The following is a 25,525-nucleotide window of genomic DNA, read 5'->3' as shown; positions in this document are numbered from 1 at the left end:
AGACATAATGCATAAATGCATCGTAATTTGTTTAAATTTCCAAGAATATATACAAAGTTATTTGTAAACCTTCTCCACCTTTTCCCTTTAGTCTTTTTTATTTTAGGATAAGGAAACCAAGAAAGAGAGCCATTCATTCTTCACATAAGTTTTCCTGCAGCCTACTCCCAGTTGATTCATTTTAAATTAGTAACTGAAATTAAGAGAGGAATGTAGAGCACAGATGAAGCTAGTATGAGTTTTGCACTGTGATTCCAGAATGAAGAGTTTAAAATGAAAGAAAAAGTCATTTGAGAATGTAGAACTGCAGAACAGCTCTGTAAATAACACAGCAACAGAACAAATTTCTCACCAACACCAGCAGCAAAGTTTAGCAAAGCTACGTTTCAGTGCAGTTATTGGGGACACTTCTGCAGATTTCTGTGTTGGAATCGCAAAACCCATCATAAACAGTAAATAAAACAAAAATAACAAGTTTCTTAAATTGCAAGTACATGTTGATTGTAAGACTGACACTGAAAATCCATGAAGTACTTTCCAGAAAAAGGGGTAGCAGAACATTCATTTTCACTAAACTTCATTAATCAGCTTTTAATGATCAGAAAGCTCCTCTCACCCAGCCAAAACATATACAAAGGTTTTAGCATGCTAAAAAAAAAAAAAAAAAAAAAAAAAAAGAGGACTACTTAGGGCATGTGAAAGAACTATCTTCTAGTCACAGGCTTCTTTTTTATCTTACTATGCTTTAATTCCTACTCTTTATTCTACACTTTTTTCTCCCTGAGCTACACTTTTATGTCCTAAACTAGATTCAGCATTTTGAGGCTTCTAGGATCGTGCTTTAGGCCTGCTCTGTAATTTAGCATAATTTATTATAACTGCTGGAAGTATTAACAAGGTTTCAAGGGATAATTTTTAGAATAAAATACAGCTACAAAGATTTCTTGCTGACAGAGGGCCCAAAGGAGTTCAGATTTGTCTTTAAATTCATCTGCCAAGTGATGGTGGTTTATCTATACAATATATTAAATTTCATATCAACTTTCCTTTCTCTGATTACTATAATTTTTATCTATGAAATCCACCAGTATTCAGCACAATTGAGATATAATTTCAGAATAGCTGTTTAGTATCTTTTCTGTGGATTTGCTAACATGTAGGATATGCACCAAAACCCAAAATGTAATGGAGGAAATTAAACAGAGAACGAAAGGGGTGGCTTCCTCTGTTACCACTGTAAGTGGTAGACACTCTTTTTCTCTCGGTGTCTGGAACATTACAGAAACATTTATCTTTCACTCTATTTATTTCTGTTTATTTAACTTTATTTTCTTCTTTCAAAACAAGTACCTCCTTTTCTCTCATCTTCATTGTTTCATCTTTGTCTATAAAGAAGGTCAGCACTATATAATGAGGAAAAGGAGTTACTAACTCTTTAAGGATTAAAGCAAGAAAACACAAAATGTTGCTTAAAATGGGTTCTGAATTGCCTCGTGTGGGGTCGAATATGTTTAGTGTTTGAACAGATAGTCTGTCTTTGGTGAGACCTGGGACACAGCAATGGAAGATAAGTAGAGAAGAAAACTCTTCATTAGGGCAAGCGAAGATAGAAAGCATTAATCTACTAATCTTTCTCTTCTTTTGTGCAAGAGGGAGAACAAAAGGCAAGAGTTGTGCAAGGTTAGCATCAACATGTTAATGGTTTGGTGTTGATACTTTTTGGCACCATATGGGAAAACCTGGAGGTCATTTTGTGAGGCAAAGACATTTCTGAGAAAGGCTGATGGACAATAAACAAGACTTCCCTCAACAGCATTGTGGGAAAAGAGCATCTACCCAAAGAAATTGTCATCAGGGCACTAGAACAAGAGCTAGAAGAGCTGAAAGACAATACAGTTGCAGGAAAATCAGAAGCAAAAAGATCAGTATGGTCAAAAGGAGGTGAATACGCCTCAGTATTTAGCCAGGAATTACTGTAAACATCCAAACAGGAGCTGGAGGAATAGAACAGACAAACTTGGTTCTGCTCTGCAGCCACAAACTGGACAGTGGATAGTTTCAACATTCGACAAACCAACGTCCTTTAGAAGCACATTTTGGAATTAAAGCCCTAGCATAATAAATCAAAAGTGCATTAACAAATACTGCTTCTTAAATTATGAGTAGGATCAATGCTAGCATAAATTCAGGTCAGTATCAAATACAGGAAAAATAGCCTAGTGAATATGATAAATCAGATTCTTCTTTCAGCAAGATAAAGTTTAGCCTGTGCCTTGCTACGCAGCAAAACCACAAAGCTTCATTATTCCTAATGCATCAGGAGCGATGATAAATTGCAATAGGTAAATATTTCCTGAATATTACATCAGATTTATGTTTCATTTGTAATAAATGACACTGAAGAAAAAGGAGCCAACTCTGACAATTCTCAAGTGCATATTGAATCAGTGGTCATTCCCCTCTGAAAAGAATTTGAATTTCAACAACAATTTTTAATTGAACCCTCTGGATTTTAGCTTATGATTTAATCTACCAAGTTGCTAAGGCAACCAATGATTATAGCTGCCAGGCAAAATTCACAGAATTGTTAATCGATCTTAATCTGGATACGCTGCATCAGTAGTTCTTTCACAGGGGAAACAGACAACGCTAAGAAAAAATTTTGGATTTAATCCTTAAATTACAACTTATAATGACACTAGAATTGCAAATATGCATTTCGTAATAAACATCTATATTAGAAATACCATCTTTAAAAACCAATTGTTCCAACAGAGAGAAATCCTTCACTGAGGTTTGTATATCCCCCAGCAGTGTGTGTCTCAGAGACATGTAATCAATGAGCTTTTTAATGTGCTTGACTCTCCCTCTGCTCTGAAAGGGGGAGAATGGATTTACCCTAACCGAAGGTTGCACTCATTATTCTAATATGATTGTGTTAGAGGATAATCTTTGTATGGTGCTATTTTCAAATCTGTGTGCTATTTGCATGGCCCACTATATGAAATGCAATCGCCAGCCATGGTCAAGAAGTTACGCAACTCTTGTTCTTTATCCTGTTTTCACCATGAGCATTAAGCAATCGCTTAAGATTTCTGTGCCTGTTCCAGTTTCCCATTTCACCAGTAGAAGGGCGTAATTAGGCTTGATTGCTACACCGGGATGTTGTGAGATCAACTAACTTTTTTATTTTTAAAATATTCTTAGCATCAAATGTTATGATTAGCTGATATATAGTATGTTCATTTTAATGGCCACCAGTAGTTGGCCAGAAAGTGTATTTTCTATTTTATGGTTTCATTAAGTGTCCATAAATTTACGCATCCAGATTTAGCTAACTTAGCAGTTATGAGAGTGCTTTCACGCTGATTTAATCTAACTCACTTTTAAAGAAAGCAGCTAAACTCTTCTGAACATCCCAAGCTAGTGTCTTATTCCTGATGTATTTTTTGGAAAAACCTTAGCTATAGTACACTAGGGCAGTATTTTGCAAAACGAATCAATGTAGTTATTCAATATATTTATTTATTATCTCTTGAACTTTTATTCCTCATTTGGTGACCGTTCCCCCCATTCTTTTGCTGTTGTAATCTAGAGCATCTCTCATCCACTTCTCTTTCCTCAACAAATTTAACCTAGAACACCCAAGAGACTAATACCTATGAAAAAGTTACCACAAAATAATGTCCTAGGTGAAGGAGTTAAAGGACCATCATAAGTTTCAAATAAGTGCCTGTGCAAGACCATTTGGACTCCACTAGCTGAACAAGAAGGTTGCAGGTATACAACTGAAGAAGAATTTTCTTTTGCAGCTGATACAGAAAACAAATTATATGGTCTTCCACCACATCCTGGAATTTATGAAACTTTTTGATGGTAAACTAAGCTATCACAACATTCAGAGATATGATGGATCATTAACCGTTTTGATAATTAATAATCAATTAATATTGTTTGTGGAAATGAGGATGTGATCCTCTCCTGTACCACCTGAAACCAGAAGCCCTATTACTGCAAAGGCATACGTGAGTGTAACTCACTGATGAACTGTGAGTAACCCTCATGGTTATACTGTAAGAAATATTAAATGAGGTAGTGCCCCAAAAGAAAGGAAAAGAGAATTATGAAGATGTGTTTCAGCTGGAACTGTACAACTGACTTCCTTTTTGCTTCACACTATTTAAGAGGTTGATCCAAAAGATACACTTTTTCCCATTTAGGTCTTGAAATCAAAACTATTAGAAAAAGGTTTTTGAAGGAAAGACTAAAGAAGGATGGATTGAAATCAAAACTATTAGAAAAAGGTTTTTGAAGGAAAGACTAAAGAAGGATGGAACTAAACCTGGTAGCACTGAATTGTTCCAACACAACTTTTTCATTCCTTATGTTTTTCTCATTTGTCTTCCTCATATCTTACTTTATCTTCACAATAATTTATTCATCCTCCCCCCAGTGTTTATTACAAATTTCTCATTTGTTCCAGTCCTGGTCTCTTTTCATTTTATCTACTGTTTGTTCAGTTTTTTAAAAGACTTCTACACTCCTCTGCACCTTGTAGTGTTACCCATTACCTTCCTTTCTACCTTACAGTAGTATACTGTGTTAAAATATATTTTCTAGATATCTCTCTGAAGAAACTTGCCTAGCTGTTTTAGCTAAAGGAAGAACACACTGCACTGTAATAAGGAGAAAACTATGGATTATTTTAAAAGTCTGAAGTTAAGAAACATATATAGCCCTTCATTTTTTTAAAAAATAAGATTTTTAGGCTTCTTTGCAAACATTCTATAATACATATACATATACATTCACACATATATAAATATGACTGTCAACTGCTTTTCAGTCTTCCTAAGGAAGTTAAATAAGATAGAAAGCTTTGAACAAATGAAGGGATCTCTGTCTGAAAGATGGAAATCAAATTGTGCATTCAGTTGAAAAATATGATACATTAGAAATTCTTAATAAGTTATATGCAATGTCATATACATAACACAGGATGCTACTTGAGCAAAATGTGTAAGAAATCACAGCTGAAACAGTAGAAGGTGCTTCATTCCTTTTCCAAATCATTCATACCAAATAAATCAAAAAAGGCCCTTAACTGGAATCCTCCAAAGCTTTTCCAACAGGACAGCTCAGTTTTAAACCTTTTTCCCTCTTATCTATACAAAATGAAAGGTAGCTAAACAAAACATACTACACATACAGTTCAGTTTCTTGTGCCATAAATGTTTTTTTTCATCTAAAACACGTCAGTAAAATGTCCTTTGAAACTCTATTTTACATTAGGTGCCTAATTAAAAAGACACATTGTTTATGCAATTCTGACAATAACATGGCATTCAGGCTGAACTCCCCATTGACTTTAATCAGGACTTCTGCCAAAATATAGATGTGCCCAGTAACAGTTATGCATGCACACAGTTACAACAAAGTATAATACTAAACATGTTGCATTTGATGCTCTCATCACTTATTATTTGACCATCTTTTTTCCCCATTCCAAAAAGACTTGCTCACACTTGACAAGAGTTCTATTTTGCCTGGCTGACTCTCATTTTTTTCCTTACTGTGGTTAATTCAAAATATCATGACAGATCAGGCATGTATAATTATTATCATATACACGGGATTTTTTTTTTTTTTTTAAACAACACATTGTTTAGAAAGGTAAAGTCTATAAAAGATGACTTAGGCAAATAGTTTATGAATGACATTTTACAAAGCGCTTGCTGGAGTATGATCTCTACATCCTCTGTAATTAATTACAAGGTATGTTATAAATCTAAAAAGAAAAAGGTTGTCTTTTTCTTTAAGTCCAAATAAAAGAAGTTTTAATTTATATAGTACTGTACGTACAACCAAATAGTATTCACAGAAGACTGGATCTTAGAAAGCCTTTTTGAGCAAATTTAAATCCTGTCTTTTTTCATTTGCTGGGGGTGGGGGGTGGGGGATGGGGGCGAAGAGAGGGAAGGACTGTAACCAAAGATTGTGGCATAGCAGAGGAGCACAGAACTATAAATTGGTAATTCCAAGATACGGATTCAAGCTACAGTGGAGTACACCATATGCGATAGCCATTAGGGACTTTTTAACACAGCGTTCGCACTGCCGGGACGCATATCACCCTGACCTCAGAGCTGGCTGTCAGCACACCAGATACCTCAGCTGGAAAACTTAAAAAGACTGATAAATTGAGCCATAACAATTTAAAACTATATATTCAAGTGCGTTCCCAATGCAGTAGTTAATTATCTTGCCCTATTATGCATGTGGATATCGAAGGCAAGTCACCAGGGACTTAAAGAAAGCCAGAAATGGCACCTCTCATCTCTTGCTTCCTAGTCATATTCTCCTTATCCTTTGAACCACGGTGCTGAAAGGACACATGATGGCTTATCTTTAAAAAGCCTTATAGATGTGCAACATTAAGCAGCTGAACGTTTCCAAAACCAGGCTTAAACCTCAGTGACAAGATGATAAGTGAGTCTCTTTTGGTTTTTTTTTTTGGGGGGGGGCGTGTCTCATGAACATTTGGCAAATAACCCAACATATCCTGCCAAGAGCAGAATGGGAATGCAGTATTTATGTGGCAAAACTGCTTATTTTGCCAAAGTCAGCGTAGATGGTTCATTGCATATACTGAAAGAGTTTACTATTCTAGAATTCACGGTACTCAGTGTGGAAATTGTCTGTAGTTAAGGTGTGAAGGTAACTTTTATTCTGTATCTTCATAAATCAAAATAAAGATTCAAAACTAAAAGGTTCGCTGCATGTGTTCTCAGAAAGTCCATACACATTTTGTCACGTATTCCCCGTAAACCTGTACAAATAATGGATTATTCATTCAATAACCAAACAAAGATAGAAATCAGGTCAGGTAGACTTGAAATATTTCATTCAGTCCAATACAAAAGTTTTTATCCGGAAGGGGGAACATTATTTCATTTGCTTACTTTTGAATATTTTGTACCATTTTGGAATGCCAGTTTAAAAAGACAAGTCCAAAATTATTTTGCAGCTTTGCAATAAACTGTTTTGACTTTTCCAAAACAAACCTTACTTTAAAAATCTCAGTACAATACACTGTTATTTCTGATTTTTTTCTTCTCCTTTATTCAGATCAAATTATTTGTTGACTTGGACTTGAAATGGCAGAGAGTTTTAAGGTAAGACTGAAATAGCTTTTTGTGGCAAATTACTCTTTAAAAATGTCACCATCTGTACTGATGGTAAACACTCCATGTAGTTAGATTGTTAGCTTTAAGCTGTGATTTTGACAATAAATATGCACGTGTGGAATTTTTTGTACTGAAAAGTATAGCTTTGTTGCAGCCATGTCAATTAAAACCAAGAAAACGGAATCAGTTTTTCCCCATATTTAAACACGATACAACTCCTTAAATACTTCAGAAGGATCACAAAATGTTTATTAATTTCAGCACACTGCTTCTAGAACAAGATAAAGTGTCAAATGGTACAGCAAAACACACAAGAAGGTAGGATCAGCTTCTTTTGTTTGATTGGCTTTCTTGAGACTAGTAAACTAACAGGAAAAACTTTATAATTTTATTTGCTCTACAGCAGTAACTCCGGAGCGAGTGAAGTTGTGCATTAACTTGTGCGACCCCTAAGGTGACATCAGAAAATTACTCCTTCCTAACAAATTTAGCGCTTTGAAGTGCACACTGAACTTAACAAGATGATTATCATCACCAGCTTTTACTAAATGGAAGTAGTAGACAACCAGACTATTTTCACTAAAATATGGTTTTTTCCTCTCAATCCCTCTATGATCTCATCAGTCAGTGATGCGGAAAGGTAACAGGAATGTTCCACATGCAATTCCTTCTCAATTATCTATTTGTTAGAAAAATGTTAAAGTTTTGTTAAGAGCGTGATAAAAATACATCATAATATTCACAAGTAAAGTTTCAAGTGATACACATGCATAACACTTTATTTTGATTATGCGTACAATTAGCATATATCTCTAGTATAAAAACATACTGTAAAATAGCAGTGGAGGTTCTTATGTATGAGTGAATTATAAAGAACAGAAAACAATACATCATGTTTCCCTGCTATGAAGCATTTAAAATCATACTGTCACTGATGCCAATAATCATTTTTTTGAGAGTCTAGTAAACTGGAGGGATGTAAATCTGTCTTTTTACAGAGTAACATATTCTCATAGTTTCAGTTACCGTAAGACTTTTGAGTCCAGGAATGAAAAATAAAATTAATAAAATTAATAAAAATAAATTAAAAGAAAATCTTTATTATTTTTAAACAACGTGCTACTTTTAAGCCCATCTCACAGTTTAGTGTGCCTAATTCACCTCTTAAGAAGGAATTTCAAACACTGCAGCTTTTTTTTTTCCTTCTGCAGATTCCAGAAATTACGACCGAGCTAGCAGATTTCTGGAGTCTCCAATCTGCACAACCTTGAAAAGGTTATATATGACACATTATTACATCCTATTAAACAGAGACCTGTTTTATCAGAGCTATGGGACAGCAACATGCATAGTACTCTACTGCTTAACTGAAAACCTTACTAAAATATAATTTCCTATCCATCTGCACAGTTGCATATCATTCATATGTTCTGACCTTTTTATCTCCTACCTGAAAGGTCCTGTTCTTTCATGTTCTTTCATGAAATGTTTCCAGATTTCAAACAAATAGACCCATGAGCAGCAGAATAAACAAGGCCTCCCTTCCTATGGCTTTGAGTTGTGTTGTTAAATTCTGATGTCTAATAAGGTGTTAGCTCCAATAGAAACTTCTGCTGTGGTGGAAATTTCACATTTTCTCTTGCTCTCACTCTGCCACCTCTCATACTTACCTGGACTGATTCACTAGTATCTAATACCAGATGAGTCCATGATATATCTTTCCTCTATTTGGTTACCTGGAAGTCAAATTTCTTTTAAACCACTGACCTCTTTCAGATTTGATTCAAAATGACCAAAGGAGAAGAAAAAAAAAGGGGGGGAAAATCAGCATCATGGCCTAATACAGTATTTTGTCCAGAAAACATCAAAAAATACCTTTTTTCTTTTTCTGTTGCAATCTGTGTACTTCCTTTTCTACTTTTTCCATTTCTAAAAGCCTTATGTTATAGAATGTCTTATGGCATGAGAATGTTTTCAATATTTCAGTTCTTGATTTTTGCCATTCACTTGTAAACATTTTGCTTAGTGAATTCAGTCACTACTGTGCTTAAAGATTTGTCCATAAAGCTATAAGCCATCTCTAAAACATTCAGGTAATTAAGTATGTATGAGTAATTTATATTTCCCTTTCCATTTTAGATAGGCATATTTTTCAAAATTACACTTTATCATCTGCCTATTCTTCCAGATCTGTTTAATTCATCTCAAATGCCTTACAGCTTTGTCTTGTTTTCACTATTCAGAATAATTGTGTGCCATCTGCAAATTTCCCTGTGCCTGTCTAGCTATTTCCCTCATAAATAATTACAATATTTGTATTTCTATAGACCATTTTCAGACAGATTTCAAAATGTGTATGGACTTTCCTTGGTCCAGGTTGTCTTAGAATAACCTTAGCTTCCCTTTTGCATACTGCAAATAGTCTATTCATTTGTCTCAATTGTTTTGATTACTTAGATTTTAATCTTCCCTAGTATTTTACTTTCACAAATATTTTCTTTCCTTAGCGGCTTAGAGTGATGGGACTTTGTAAAAGTTATTTAGTAAGCACAAATAAATGACTTCAGCCTCTTTTCCACTTATTACTAATTTACTGACACTGTCAGAGATTCTATTAAGTTAAAAGAAACCTGGTTTTCCTTTACAGAAGCTATTCCTGTTTGTTCCAATCCCATTACATTTATCTCATTAAAAGTATCTGGCACAGATTTTCTGATGTGTAATTCCCAAGATCATCCCTAGTGTTTCTTAAAAGACAGATAAACATTTGCTGTCATCCAGTTCTCTGAATGGAACAGCTGTGATACTGCACATTTTTATTAACTACCCACCAGCCATCTTATTCTATGTAATTAATACTACCTGTAAGAGAGAAAGATTTTTGTCTACTTTTTTTCTTTTGCAAATGTACAATGCCACCAATTCTTAAAAATCTAGAGTTAAATTACACAGAATCACAGAATCACAGAATGACAGGGGTTGGAAGGTACCTCTGGAGATCACCTAGTCCAACTCCCCCACCAGAGCAGGGTCACCTAGAGCAGGTTGCACAGGAATGTGTCCAGACCAGTTTTGAATATCTCCAGAGAAGGAGAGTCCAACCCCAACTGCAAATTTACTGATATCTCTAGAAAGCAGACTGATATCTCTTCCAAGCAGACACAGTTCTTTGTTTCTAAGACCGGGTTTTGTCCCTGATGCACATCCACAGTCCTGGGAGCTCTGAGGAGAGTGGTTTAGACCCCTGCAACCCTCCCAAAGCTGCAAAAGAGCTGCTGACACTGATAGTCCAGGGCTAAGAAAAGACAATGGGGACAAGTGGGTGGTAGCTTCCTGCTCTATAGCTTCCTGCTCTATGACCGTAATGCTTCAGAAAAATAGACAAGACTGGTTGAAATACAGCATCAATACACAGGGTCAACATGGTCTGGCACTGCACCCACACTAATTAATCCTTTAGCAATGTTAGCACTGCAAAACACTGTTGTCCAATGCCCCCAGCACTTTCCCCATCTTTATTTGTGGTGTAATGTTTGCAAAAAGAGTGCAAAGTGTGAGCTGCAGGGTAGCACAGGGCATAGAAAGGTTAAGTTGGGGATGGGGGTGGGATTAAAAACATGAAGAATATTATTTCCTTTCTTCTCCATCCTTTTAATTTTTCCTCAAAAGCTTATTCTTGCCCCAGATTCAGCCACAAGACGCAGCTGCCTGGGTAGCTCTACCACCATGTCCCTTAGCAAGTGAATCTTCCCTCCTTCCCCGCAGTCAAACAGATGTCAAAGCAGTCATTCAGTAGATCACACATCTTACAGGGAAAGGGAAGCCGGGAAAGACACTGCCTGCTCAAGCAAACAGGCAATTCTGGGAGAAGAGAAAGCATTTCCAGAGTATAAGGACTTTTTGCAAATTCTGCATTTGGACAAGAAGTGTTGTCCTAATGATTTTTCATTTTATATGGCAAACTCTTAACTTATTTCTTCTTAATAAGATCTTATCACAGGTTCAAATGCCACTGCAGCCCCCAAGGCATTGCTAGAGAACAGAATTAAAATACACCATAGTATCCTCCACCAGCGCTCCCAGAAGGCGGTGTCAAAACACTAAGCCCGTTACTAAGTAATAGCTATAATGCTCTAATAAATAATATCATGGAGAATTTAGATTAGACCATCTACTTATCATAGGTCTTCAGTATACCTAGTAAGCCAACAAACATCAGCAGAAAGGGTTTGTGAGGAGAGGTGGAGATGGGTGTCCTTGCAAAAAAAGTGTCCCCACAAGGATGTGCCAAACACTGTTATTCTATATCTGAAGCTTCTTAACAAAGCCTTCACCCTAGCATAATCAAGAAAACTCATTTATACTAACAATTATAATGAAAATTATGTTGAAAACCCCATCTAATTGAAAGTATAGTAACACTCATCAACTCAGTTCAACACGTGAATAATTAAATCAAGGACATTAATTAATTAACACATTAAGAAAGTGGTGGTATGTTAGTTAGGGGGTTAATTTCTATATTAGGCAATCATGGCAGATTCTTACTGTTTAGGTCTCTTTAGTTAAAAAGAGACTATTCTCAGAACCATTTTCAATTAACACCAAAAGGATTTTTTTCAAAATGTGTATATTTGTACATGTGTTTCTCACTCAGTGAGATGCAAAGCATCAGTGCAGGGCTAATGGGAAAAAAGCCCATAAATGTAATAAGATGGCACTGCTCTGTAATTCAGCTTTGAGATATGAACATCGCTAGCTGAAGAAATTACAAAGGAATTATACAATAGTTAAAAAGCAGATATAATTTGATTATAGTAGCTAGATTAGTAGATAGAATTTGAATATACACAGGGATTCCTATGAATTTCTGCTCACTTGTATTGGTTTTAGCCAGGGCAACTCCATAGTATCACAAAATTTAGGCTTTTCCTTGTCTGTATAGTGCCTAGGACAATAGAACCCTGCTCTACAACCATAGCCCCTGGGTAATACTATAACCTAAATTATCATCATCATCATCATCATCATCATCATCATCATTCAGATTGAATTAAGAGGCTTGGAAAAAATATGCATCCAGGGAGGAATCTCAGGACCAGTCTTGCTTAGATCGTTACTGATAGCTATAATGAGAAGGGCAGTGGAATATTTGCTTTGATGTATTCAGGGGCCTGGAAGGACTGCACTAACAACCTGGTCAATAATCTTGATGTAGCAAAGATAAGATGATCTGAGCTGTGCTTCAGGAGGGTGACTCCAAGAACAGATGAATTTCATCTTCTCCCACACCTCTCATTTTATTATCAAATGAGATTCTCAAAAAGAATTTAAAAGAGTTTGTGGTTTACAGTTCTTTAAAAATCAAAGGGACCTGTATTCCTGCTTAAATTAGGCTGAAACCTACTTTTCCCCAAAGCCTGAATATAAAAGAATCTGGCTTTTCAAGATTATATATAAACACAACCGTCATCCCCGGGTTTAGCTGTGTTTGGGAAAATTTTGTACTTATCCACCCACACATGATCTTACTGAAGTCTGCAGAGGGTTCACCCACAGATGAATGTGACCGACCGTGTTCGTATCTAGAATGGTGGAGCAATACTAACAAACCCCAAATTTCAGTCAGACAAGTCCAGCAAAAATCATTTGGAGGCTGCTATTTTTGTTAAGGTTTCTTCCTCTGTAATCCCTAGTGGCAATGCAATGAGCATCTACTATATGGGCTCAGCTTCCTTTGAATATTAAATTACTGAAGTTCAGAAGAATTTAATTAGTATCTCACCTACTTACCATCTTCCAGTGGTGCTTCTGCTACAATTATGGCACTACATTACAAGCAATTTCAGCTTAATTGAATAACTTGAGTAAAACCTGGGTTCCAATTGCCAGAATTATCTGTATTAAGATAGCTATAACTGAGTTAAAAAACAGAAAAGGTGAGATGATCTCTATGCATGCTGTGATACCAGGTTTATGGCAGGTACTCTAGTTTATTCACCCCTAATATTACCATACTGTCAAAAGAAATATGTTTAAATAACATTGCAGACAAATCAATCGTCTGGGTGTGAGCAGTTAAAGAATTACAAAGTCAAATCAGGCTGTCAGGTAGCAAAATGTAGGCTCTAAAATATTTTCGAATATCCCCCTTATCGTTTTAACAAGTTTGTGCGTCTTTCCCCCCGGCTGCCTATACCTACATGCACTTCAGCCACTGACTGCCAACCTGCGTTCTCATGGTTCCTCACAGACAACTATTTGTAAAATACATTTTCCTACAAAACCTTGTACCAAAAGGAAGATATGAAAAAAATTTCAGAGACAGCGAGAGTGAGACAGGAAAAAAGCAATGGGACAAAGCCCGGATTGCATTTTCCTCAGGCTGTTTCTCTACCCTGCTGCATTTCATGTAGCTCCAAACTGGCTCAGATCCCCCCTGGTTTGAGATAATGAGCTGGCATAGGAACTCAGCTGCTGAGTCATTCCACTTCAGCAAGAAAGTATGAGAAGAAAAGGTGTGGTGATAAAGTCGGTACACAAGAAGTTATGAAAAGCCATAGATGAACGTTTCCGATGGCTCTGTAGTCCAGTTGAGTATGTAGAGTTTCTCAGTCATTCGGGTCTGAAAGATAAATCTCTACTGGGAAATGTATCTATCCTGCTTCTCTGCAGCTACACTGTAAAAAGAGTTTAATTGTGCAGCTCTCCAAATGAGGAAGATAGGTCCCCTAAGCACAGACATGCACAGTCCTCCACAGGCATAAATGTGGAAATTCCCAGTACGTGAAGTGCTGAAGGAGAATATGGGAAGCAAATTAAGTTTTCCAAAGGAATCCCAACACTTCACTTTTTTAATAGCAATAATAAGCTGACATACCGATGCACTACCGCTTTGCTCAACAGTTTTTGTCTGCTGTATAGAAACAAATACTGATGTGATGCTCTGCCTGGTTGATTGTTGCCTTTCTCTATATATGCGTCTCTATTTCTTTATTAGTCTTTGAGGTACAAGTGTTTAGTAGTCCTTGTGGCCTAGTTTACACTCCAAAATAGAGACAGGGTTAAAATTCACTAATCCCGGTATCTTTAGGAGAGTGTAGGTAAATAGTACTTTCAAAAATGGAAACCTGTCTTGGGTATTTTAACTGAGATTGCTTGAGCCAGTTTTTCAGACATTCTCTGACGTTACAGCTATTAGAAAAGTATAAGCAATGCAGAAACACCCTTGTCCGCACTTTATTGTACTCATTCCTATTTGCCTTAAGTAAATATCAAATCTCCAAGATACTGAAAAAAAAAATGCCTTTTCAAAACAGAAGTAAAATTATGAACCTAATAATTAGGAAAATAACCCAGTTTCAACTGAAACCTCTAATTCAGTTCAGATCTACTCAGTTTACAGATTTGTTGTAAAATAGTAAAGGAAAGCAACTGCCTAACAACTGCTAAAGAGGAAACAGCAGTAATTTGAATGTGAAATCGGATGCAAGTGTGGTCTTCAGAAGTTGGTTGATGACATTAACACTCCTAGAGTGTTAAGTTGTTAACTTTGAGCTATTTTGGCCAATTCCCAGTAATTAATATAAGCCTTTATACTCACATGCTATGTACTATCACTGAAAATTCTATTTCCCTGCTTGGCATTTGCTCATCTACTTGATCAAAGACACTATTTGTGACATTAACTTCAAAGTAGAAATTCATTTATTTGCTGAAAACACCATTACTCCTTTCAGCCTTTCCAATGTCATGTTATCAATTATAATAACTTTATTAAGTCGATTATCAGGTTTAATGAGTTTTTTGTTTGGAAGCACAAACTTCAATGACTAAGGGCTGATTAAATCCAATGCAGCAATCCAGGCAGTTTTTTATTATAACTGTAGTGGAAGGGAGGCTTTGAAAAAATCAACAATGTACATTTTCTTTGAGAATGCGGTCATTTTCTGCATAACACACTTTAACCTAAAAAGCTAACTTCTAGCTCTTACATATGTAAAAAATATGTTCTGTTCACATTTGGAAGAAAACATGCAATTCGGTGTGCTTGAGTCTTTTGGTGGAAAAAATCAATTGCATCTACTGTGACTCAGAGTTTCTCTAAGTCTTAGTAGAATAAAAGCAGCGGGCAACTGTGATCCACTGGACTTGGCAACGTTCAAGTGTATTTCTTTTGCTTGGGGGGGAAAAAAAACCACCTTCCAGCAGTAAGAGAAATCAACACAAACTATTCATGAATAGTGTGTACAACAAAGGGGAGACAGGGAGAACCATGTCTTCTACTCTCTCAAAGCAGACAAAAAGCAAAATGATCAATAAGAGTGCAACTGTCTTGAACAAGAAGGGCATCAATCGTTACCTGTTAACAGCTACCTGGTACCAACTTGTACTTCGTGGGTGGCTCGCAGTATTAAAAAGATCCATGTGTAGGTGTAGGAATGGATATAACAGAAAAGTAAGGAAAAAATACCTAAAGGAGGAATACAGGAATGGATCCTGCAGGCAATTCAGAAAAAGTAACAAGAAAAAGGTACACTGATTAACTATGGAAAAGAAAAATGACAGCACGGGAAGGGAGAAGACAGCAAAAAGTACTGTGGGAAATCAAGTTAATAAACAGTGCAGATCTTAAAATAGTCACCTGAGTCCTCAAGCCTGCTGACTTTTTTTTTACATTTCCCCCAATTGCATCAGTGTATTGGGTTTGTGTGACAAGGTTTTGGGGGGGGGGGGGGGGGGGCGGCGCTACAGGGGTGGCTTTTGTGAGAAACTGGTAGAAGCTTCCCCTATATCCAACAAAGTCAATGCCAGCCAGCTCCAAGACGGACCCACTGCTTGCCAAGGCTGAGCCCATCAATGACAGTGGTAGCATCTCTGGGATAACATATTTAAGAAGGGGAAAAGCAACTGCACAACGGCAGCCAGAGAAGAGAGGAGTGAGAATATGTGAGAGGAACAACTCTGCAGACCCCAAGGTCAGTGAAGAAGGAGGGGAGGAGGTGCTCCAGGCGCCGGAGCAGAGATTCCCCTGCAGCCCCTGGTGAAGACCATGGTGAGGCAGGCTGTGCCCCTGCACCCATGGAGGTCCACGGTGGAGCAGATATCCACCTGCAGCCCATGGAGGACCCCACACTGGAGCAGGTGGATGCCTGAAGGAGGCTGTGACCCCGTGGAGAGTCCGCACTGGAGCAGGCTCCTGGCAGAACCTGTGAACCCATGGAGGACCCACGCTGGAGCAGTCTGTTCCTGAAGAACTGCACCCCATGGAAGGGACCCATGCTGGAGCAGTTTGTGAAGAGCTGCAGCCCGTGGGAAGGACCCACGTTGAAGAAGTTCGTGGAGGACTGTCTCCTGTGGTAGGGACCCCACGCTGGAGCAGGGGAAGAGTGTGAGGAGGAAGAAGCAGCAGAGACAGTGTGTGATGAACTGACCGCAACCCCCATTCCCCGTCCCCCTGTGCCGCTCGGGGGGAAGAGGTAGAGAAAATTGGGAGTGAAGTGGAGCCTGGGAAGAAGGGAGGGGTGGGGGTAAGGTGTTTTTAAGATTTGGTTTTATTTCTCAATACCCTACTCTGATTTTGATTGGTAATAAATTAAACTAATTTCCCCAAGTTGAGTCTGTTTTGCCCGTGACGGTAATCAGTTAGGGATCCCCCTGTCCTTATTTCGACCCATGAGCCTTTTGTTGTGTTTTCTCTCCCCTGTCCAACTGAGGAAGGGGAGTGATAGAGCAGCTTTGGTGGGCACCTGGCATCCAGCCAAGGTTAACCCACCACAATCAGCTTCAGTAACAATATTGCCTTTAAAAGATTATTAGAAAACAAGTAACACGACCTGCTGAAATAGATATGTTGAAGGGAACCAAATGGCAAAAAGCGTTTTCCATGTAAAAATCTGAGAAGTCTCAATTAGCTATTGATACCAAGTTGTTACACAATAATAAACTCTGAAACTCTTATTTAGACTAGATTCTTGAAAAGAGTTGGAAAATAATGGTCAGTTCAGAAACATCTTTTTTTCTTTTAAATGCCAAAACTTTGTTTTTTTCACAGCTCCACCGTCCACAAAACTACATTACGACAAGATGAAGTAAGAACCATGAGAAACAGGAGTTTAAAAAGTAAGCACTTGAAAACAGAATGTGTATTAGCTTAAGCACTTCTTAGTCAGGCTGCCAAGATATTCCTCCATAAAGTCTGACTTAACAGATTCTGTCCTCTTCACGCTGGAGGCTGCACCCATCCAGAGCTTCCGGAGCTGCAGCTTCTGCTTTGTGCTTCATTTTATGCCTAATACTGACAAAAGCCAGAAGGTTTTTGATGTGTCTCACATTGGATGTATAAACGCATATATCTTCTACTGAGTGAGTGAATTATCAGGATATTCCTCTGTGAAAAGGTATTATGGCAGTTTAATGCTTCCTTTAAAATGTAGAGTACGTTCCCAAGTGTCAGTAGTTGCTAAAGTCTGACAGAAGGGCATTTCAGCTACTTAGCTTAGGGAAACAACTGGTGTTAAACCTGTCTGACATCTCTGAGAAAAATCCCCCCTGTTGCAGTCTGACTGATAATGCCAAGATGCTTTATTGCACTTTTCATCAGTAGGTCACAAAACACTTTGGAAAGGTGGCAAACGTCATTACAGATACTTTACAAATATACTGATATTCTTGTACTCCAAAACTTGAAGAACGGAACTGAGAGAACATACAAATCTTATGTATCACTAGTAGTGATTCCATGGGTTTACTGAATATATTTAATTTATTTCACCTGGAAAAAAACCCACCTTCATAATAGTACATCTCTCTCTCTGTATTTTATATTCTGTGAGTATTTCATATGGCCAGTACATCAAGGCCAGTACAAAAAAACAAGCTCAATGAATTACAGGGAAGCAAGGAGTAACTAGACCTATGCAAAACATTACAGAAAGGCAAGGAGACAAAAGGATTCCTGGAATCTCTCATTTTCTTGATTATAAGTGAGAGACACGGCCAGAAATATTTGCAATATAGCAGACATTTTTCAAAAAATAAGACTGAGGAACAATACTATCCTTAAGGAGAAATCTACTATGTGAAAAGAATAAAAGATAAACCAGTTCATTAATACTAATGGATAAAGCACCCAGTAGATCAAGAACAGAGGAAATCTCCTGAAACTGCAATTCAGATTAACATTTGAAAAGACCTTCCATACCTAGGAGGCCCATATAAAGTAAACAGTGACCATAGCCTGAAAATATTTTCAAATTCCTTTGAAAATTCCTTTCTTTATTCTTCAGGCAAATCTAACAACATATAATGGGCTTCTAGATACTGTCGGAATTTGCTTTGCTTGTGTCCATCAGAGGCCATCACTTATTTTGCCAAAAAATAAAGGATTGCAATGCCTGAGGTTTACCTTAAGTTGCTGAGATTTCTCCAATTAAATCACCCACTGACAGAAGCAATTTTGTTTGGTTTCTTTTTAATTCTGTCAGAAGTTAGAAAGATAACAAGATACTGTCTGCAACAACATAAATCGTGTGGAAAGCCATCAATCAGAAATCCAAGGCAAAAAAATCAAGCACACAAAACAACAGACTTAGCTATGATGACAAAAACCAAAAACTATTCTTCACTGTAACGTTCAAATTTTGCACCATTTTAGGACTTTCTTCAGAGTAAGACAAGGATTGCAAAAATGAAAGACATTTCTGCCCACATCAAACTGAGATACAAAATATTCTTCAGAATACTAATTTATAAGCTGCTTATTTTGCCTTGAAACATAATGAAATAAAATACAAATTCAGAGATATTTTTGTCACTTCTGTAAGAGCAAGAATGAGCATAGGCACGTTTGTGCGTTTCCTTTGTTTCTTTTTAATCCGATTGCATTTTCATATTTAAAAACATAGATTATAGATACAGATCTATGATATATGCTTATCTGCTGTTACAGTACGAGATAAGGAAAAAGCAGTACATGTTTAAACATGTAACAAGTGTTGTATCTTAATGAAGCAGCCTACTGAATATTCAGTGGAATTCACTAACGGATACAGACTGCAGTATGGGGCTTTGCCAATAATTGCATATTAAAAAGGAGATGGGAAAAAAAAAGACAAAAAAAAAGACGAAAAACCCCCCAACCCCAAAACACAAAAGCTAGGAAGCTACCAGGGCAGAGATCAAAAGTATTATTATAATTGCCACTGGGCTGAGCCACCCTGGGGCTAAAAAATGCTTCCTGCAGATTAGCTGTACTTATGAAATGTAGTCGGTGTAAGCAAGGAAAAGGATGCAAGATTAGATTTTAGATGGCTTGCTAATATGTCCATGCATACATTAATATGTCCTTTATATAACCCCAATTAATTTTCTAACTGCAAGAGAAAACTTCAGACTTCTGTTCCTCACGTATAACAAAGCATCAGCATCTCACAGTCCTCCACGGCTCTTAAGAGCCTCTGAAATGCGACATCTTTGCTCTGGAAGAACAGCCTGTGCTATGGCACAGCATCAACTGCTTGTCACACCTGCACAACAGAAATGAAAACAAATTCAGCCTTATCTTGTTCTCTTCCCTATCTGAACTTCACCTCTAACATAGGGTTCTTCCCCAGTAATAGGAATTAAGGATGTTCAGCAGCTCTGGAAACATAAATGGGGTTTCTTATCCCAGCTAGATGATCCCTGCAAAAGCACTAGGAACTATATCTGCACAGGAGTATCAGGCACGGTAATGCTGAAAGCTGCAGCAACCAGCTTTTCCTGTGTAAATCTGGTTCCCTGCTAGCAAGAGGGATTTGCAATTACATGAGCAGAGGACTTCCCTGCAATTGCTCCCTTAAAACAGCTACACAGGCCTGTTGAGCATATTTTCTAATGCTGTTTTGCAGCTCTGTGCAGCAGAGAGTCTTGGAGTTTGCTATTTTCAAAGTACCTGTGACCAGTGCATGACTTTGTATTTTATACAGAATTCAATAGTAAAAAAAATAGCCCCAAAACTTTTTGAATTGAGAAATGGAACTGCTGCATCTGAAAAAAAAAATCGGTACAGAAAGTTTTGACCTTATTTCTCCAAATTGTCTTTAGAACTCAAATTTTATTGAAGTCAATGTTAATTCATGAAATAAATAGCTCTTATCTAATCTACATTTTTAGTCACAAAAAATTACTCTTTATGACAGTTTCCAGGAAGCTCAGGCTAAGACATTTTTCCACAGATTAATTAATCATCCAGGCTCATCCTCAGAGCCTCTTTCTCCATCTTTGTTAATTTGTCAGAGAAGCACAGCAACCACTGTAGTTAGGTCTGACTCATGCTTGGACAAGGAAGTCTTCGGCGATGATGAAAACACTGTTTCATTAAAGACAGAAGAGAGAGTGTGCCAGATTCCAGGAGCCTTCCCAGGAATGACCTTCCTGCAACCAGGTGGATAAAAAGAAGAATGGTAGGAATGCAAAGGACCCCTCTACACACTCACCAGAAGATAAGAGTTGGAAAAGAGAGAGATCTGGCTTGGAGCAGAAACGAACCATCTTTTCCTAACTAGATACAGAGAATCTCAAGTAGTGGGTAAGATAGGAGCTTTTGCTGTCATCAAGGAAAAAGAACAAATGGAATTGATGTGCTGTGGTGATGGGAGAAGCAAAGCTCCTTCTGAAAAGCAATTTGCACAAATGTCATTTTATGTATAACCTTAACTTTGGAGACTGCTAAGCAAATGAATTGCCCATTTGCTCCATGTGGAGATGGTTTTTCCCTCTCTCCACTGGAAAGTTATTCTATCAATCCTGACTTTCTGTAAACTGCCAGCAACCCTGCTGAGCTGCAGGACAGCACCCTGGGACAGAAAGAAAAGGAGGAACATCCAGAGCAGTTCCTTCCATTCTAGAAAGTGAGGCCATCAAAGAGAAGGCAAATGAAAAGGTTTCTGAACTTCCTTGTTTAAAAATACCTTAGATGAAGTTAATAACAGTAATTTACCTGCCTACTTGTTTTTGCACAACTGCTGTTGATGCTTACACTGAAACCTTGCATTACGTTAGGAAATGGAGATAGTAGTTGGAATAGCCTGACATTTAAAATGTTCAGGCAACCAAGGAGATGCAAGATCCTTACATGGATTCTTACTTCTAAGCTTATCTGAAGAAAGTGGAATATGCTTAAAACAAAAAGAAATCTAACATTGCAATAATACTAATAAAGTTCATTTAGAAGCCAGAGTTATCGTTCATTTAATGAACACTGATGAGCTCGATTCCTAGGAGGAAGGGAAAGAGAGGTGCATTTAATTTAGAGACAGAACTTGCATGTCTGAATTTCAGGTATGGTTGTGTTGTATTCAGGTTTCCTAACACACCAGGGAATCAGAAGGCACCTAATTTCTAACAAGGCAGTTTTACTGAATTACCACTTTCTAAACTGTGTAAGAAAAACCTCCATAGCATGTCACTGAAGCTTTACAGCTGCAGATCAAAGTATTCTGAGCTTACTGCACCATCTAGTGTCAAGCGAGGGAAAGTTCAAGAAAATTATTTTAAACTATCTTTTCATTACATTACATACATTCTCCATTAACAGATTAATAAAACACAATGTCATCACCTCCCTAAGTTGCTAAGAACATTTATCATTTTAATATTGCAACTCTCTCTTCCACAAAATTTCTCAAATGTTAGCATTTTCCCAAATGTTAATACAGCCACGTAACGGAAAACTTCCTCTAAAACATCAGCATTTGACATTCAAAGTTGCCGAAGCTGTTGTAAATTTTATCTTCTCCACACTAATAAGCAGATCAACCTTTAACAGAAGTTTGCAGCTTTCTAAAATTCAGCATCTTCCAGAACTTGTGTTGAGTGTAGGGGAAATGCTACAGGAAGAAAAGTAATAGAAAAGTAGAAAAGCAAAGTTCATGCAAGAAATCTGAAGTTACAAAAGTAAAAATCACGGTGAAAAGAGGGTCTAGTTTTCAGCATGACTGTTCTTGCTCGTTATTATCTTCTGAAAGGAAGTAATCTGGCTAGTGAACACTAAATTTTAGGCACTTGAAAGATAACAAGACATGTCTAACATCAATATCAGAAAACTTATTCACATTCCTAAATGGTATTTATCATAATCAATATCTGAGTGTCTCAAAGCAATTTTCAGAATGTCTGAGGACCAGATTTCTGATTGTTCAGCACACAAAACTAGTGTAAGGTCATTAAAGAACATTCTTTTTATATTTTGGTATCTAAAAAAACTTTCTGAAATAACCAATAATGATGAGCTCCACTAGGATATTTCTGGACTACAAAAAACCACGTAATCTGGAATATGAAATTACAGCCAAGTTCTTTAACAATTTGTACACAGCAACTTGATAACAAATTTAAGATGCATCTGTTCTATGCAACAGGGACCATGTCAGGCATTTTGAATCACACGTGTTAAAAAAGTGGGCTGAATCCTTCCATCCTGAGGGTTATAAAGTCTTTCAAGAATCCCTGGAATGTTTTACTTAGAGATGTGCACAGGGGCATAGGCAGGCCCATGGTTTCTCTGCCTGAACTTCAACCATCCACAAAATTTGTAACTGTAATGATGTAAGTCTGTGCTCAAGCTGTCAAGCTGGCTTATGGATGCACACTGAGATGTTCACTGGAAACTTGGGAGCACAAGCAGGGTGATGGTAGCAAGCAGTCTACCTGTACTGACAAGGTATAACACCTGTGGCTTCCAGAGATGGCTGTGGGTGCTGGTCAGTTGTGGGGGCTGGAACCAGCCACCCTCAAGGGTAGTTTTCTGATTGCATGGTCTTTTCAGATTTCTTTCCAAATGAACACAAAAGTATGGAAACAAGCAATTCTTTCCTCTGCCAAACTCAAGTCAGTTAGGAGAAGTGATGTGATTAAGATGGATGTGTGGCTTGGCCTTGGGACAACACTTTGGTTCCAAAGTATCTTAACTAGATTATTTTTATGCTCAAACATTTTTCTTTTATGATACTATTTCAAAGATAAAAATATTGGGCAAATCATCCTGTCATCAGGGCATTTTGCAGCCACTAAACACAAAACACTGCCTCAAAAATTCTTTGAGAGGTGCACCCTGGTGCTGTAGACCCCACAGTGAAATTCAGGCAGCAAAATGCAGTCAGGCAGCGACTTAACCCCCCTCAGCCAGACAGCCACCCTCTGCTCATGCAACGTGCTTGCCGGCTGGGTGGCTGGTCAGACAGATGGTCCTAGTGACACAGGAGGTGATGTGATCCCTCTTTTCGTACAAGCAATCTTGTGACTTTCATTTACACACTTTTTCCTTTGCACCAAATGCTCTGACCTGTGTTCAGAAAACTGGGGCAGAAAGAGTCTACCTTTTGCAGAGCAAACAGCCCTCGGAGTTTCCTGACAGCTTCATCCCACTGCAATTGCCAGTGTCTTCTCAGTCCTAAGACTAGAGTTGACAGGCCGTAGTTGGACCCCAGCATTTGTTACATACCCTCAGAGCAGGATTCCAGCAGTTCCACCACTCACACAAGGCAACGAAATATTTAAATCGCAGGAACACTTACCCAGCAAATCTTTAAAAACCAGCATTTTACATTGCCCTAGGAAGGCACGCTATGGGTTGAGAGGCAGTATGCCTCAGATTTAGCCATTATTCAGTGCAGTCATGTTTACACAATACTACTGAGAAGAGCGTGGAGTACTTAATGATACCAGACTATAGGATGGAAAGTCTATTAATTCAAGACAACGACCAACTCTGATTGGATATTGGAGAGCCTGGAATGCTATTTCTCAACTATGTAGAAATCACCATGACAAAAAGCTTCTGAACAGGGATTTCAGCCAATTCCCAGAAACAAAAGCGAATCCAAAGCAGGTATTTTGGGTAGGAAGGGTACTACAGTGCCATGAGTTCTAGCAGAAGTTTTACTCCAGTTTCCTGAGTTAATTCTCTACTGACTGTTAAAAGACAGGACATAGACTACAGGAGAAAGAAAGCAGGAACTTCAAATCCATCTGAAGAGACAAATTACTAAATTTAAGCTAAGTGGCAGGCATGAGACACTGTGCATCTGAAGGAAAGAACGGAAAGGAACAAGGTCAAAACCAGAAATCCTCACTCAGGCTGAGGATAGAACTTGCAGAAGACACTGATTTCGAAGAGGAAATACTATATAGCTCCTCTCCTCCTATGACTTCAGAAACAACTTTCTCCTGTCACAAGAACAAATAAGACTGGGAGCTGTTTTAAGGCAACTGTAGGTATCTGGGATACCCTTCACCTCACTTCACAATAAGCTTTTTATCATCATTTCTACATTATCAGCTTGGATCATGCAGCCTTACTTGAAAGTCTCCACCTGTGAAGCAAAATATCTATTTTTGACTTTCATGAATAAGAAGCACCACTATAATCTTAATATTCAAGGAGCCTTAGAGGAGCAGGGAAGTTTCCCTTTCAGGCGAGAAATTGCTTTATCTGTGACTGTCCCCTGAGGTTACACAGAGGCCACATGGAGGTAATCCCTTTCAAATAACTAAGTTGATCTAGTTCAGCATAAGAAGATATATCACTGCTTGACACTGTTGGCTTCTGCAGTAGAAGTTAGGTAAGCAACCTGGAAAGCTGCTAAAACATGAAAAGACAAATGACATACAAACTACACACTGGAACAAGAAGAGCAGAGGACAAAGATTAATTCCTGTGGCTATTCCTTGAAGGCTCAATGAACACCAGCAGCATTCACATCAATCTTTAATAATAAACGTTTCCTTTCACTTGTAACCGCACTGTAATCACTCTGCTAGGCAAGCGATGCCCATTTTCACAGGCTTTGAGCACCAGAAGGAGCAAAGCCCATCTGCCTTGTTTGCTGCTTAGTTAATTGCCTGAATAAAACCATTACCCAGAACATCACTACCTCTAGTAAAAAATATTCTTCTTTTTTTCCCCTTCCCAGGCCTAGTAGAAAATAAAAATAGGAAAACCATCATGCTCATCACTCTATCCATGCTCCTTTCATTAGAGAAGTTTTAGGAACATCTTGTAGGAACATCTTGTAGGAACATTATAGTCTTATTAAAGAGCAAATGTAATTTTCAGAAGTGGATTTCTTTTTGATTAATATAGAGGTTCACCATGAAGATAAACACTTTTTGACCATTCAGATATATCAGAGGACACCAGACATACATACAGAATAACCTTCTATATTTCATAAATAGTTGCCTTAGATAACAGAGAGATTTCTCTACATCACCCTGAATTGCAACAAAACTCACAGAAAACAGCAAGTGCTTGAGTAGTAAGGATCTGAATACTGGCAAATGAGCTCACTTTTCAG

The 25,525-nt window shown here is 37.7% G+C and overlaps 1 protein-coding gene across 1 annotated transcript in view; it reads right to left on the bottom strand.

The window, feature by feature from the left end:
* Positions 1-25,525, bottom strand: part of DLG2 (discs large MAGUK scaffold protein 2) — a 660,722-nt gene that overhangs the window by 537,337 nt on the left and 97,860 nt on the right. The window lies entirely within an intron of this gene.

This window comes from Gavia stellata, chromosome 1, assembly GCF_030936135.1.
Source record: "Gavia stellata isolate bGavSte3 chromosome 1, bGavSte3.hap2, whole genome shotgun sequence".
Taxonomy (NCBI): Eukaryota; Metazoa; Chordata; class Aves; order Gaviiformes; family Gaviidae; genus Gavia; species Gavia stellata.
Note: the sequence above shows the minus strand (reverse complement) of the source record. Positions and strands in the feature narration are given on the sequence as shown.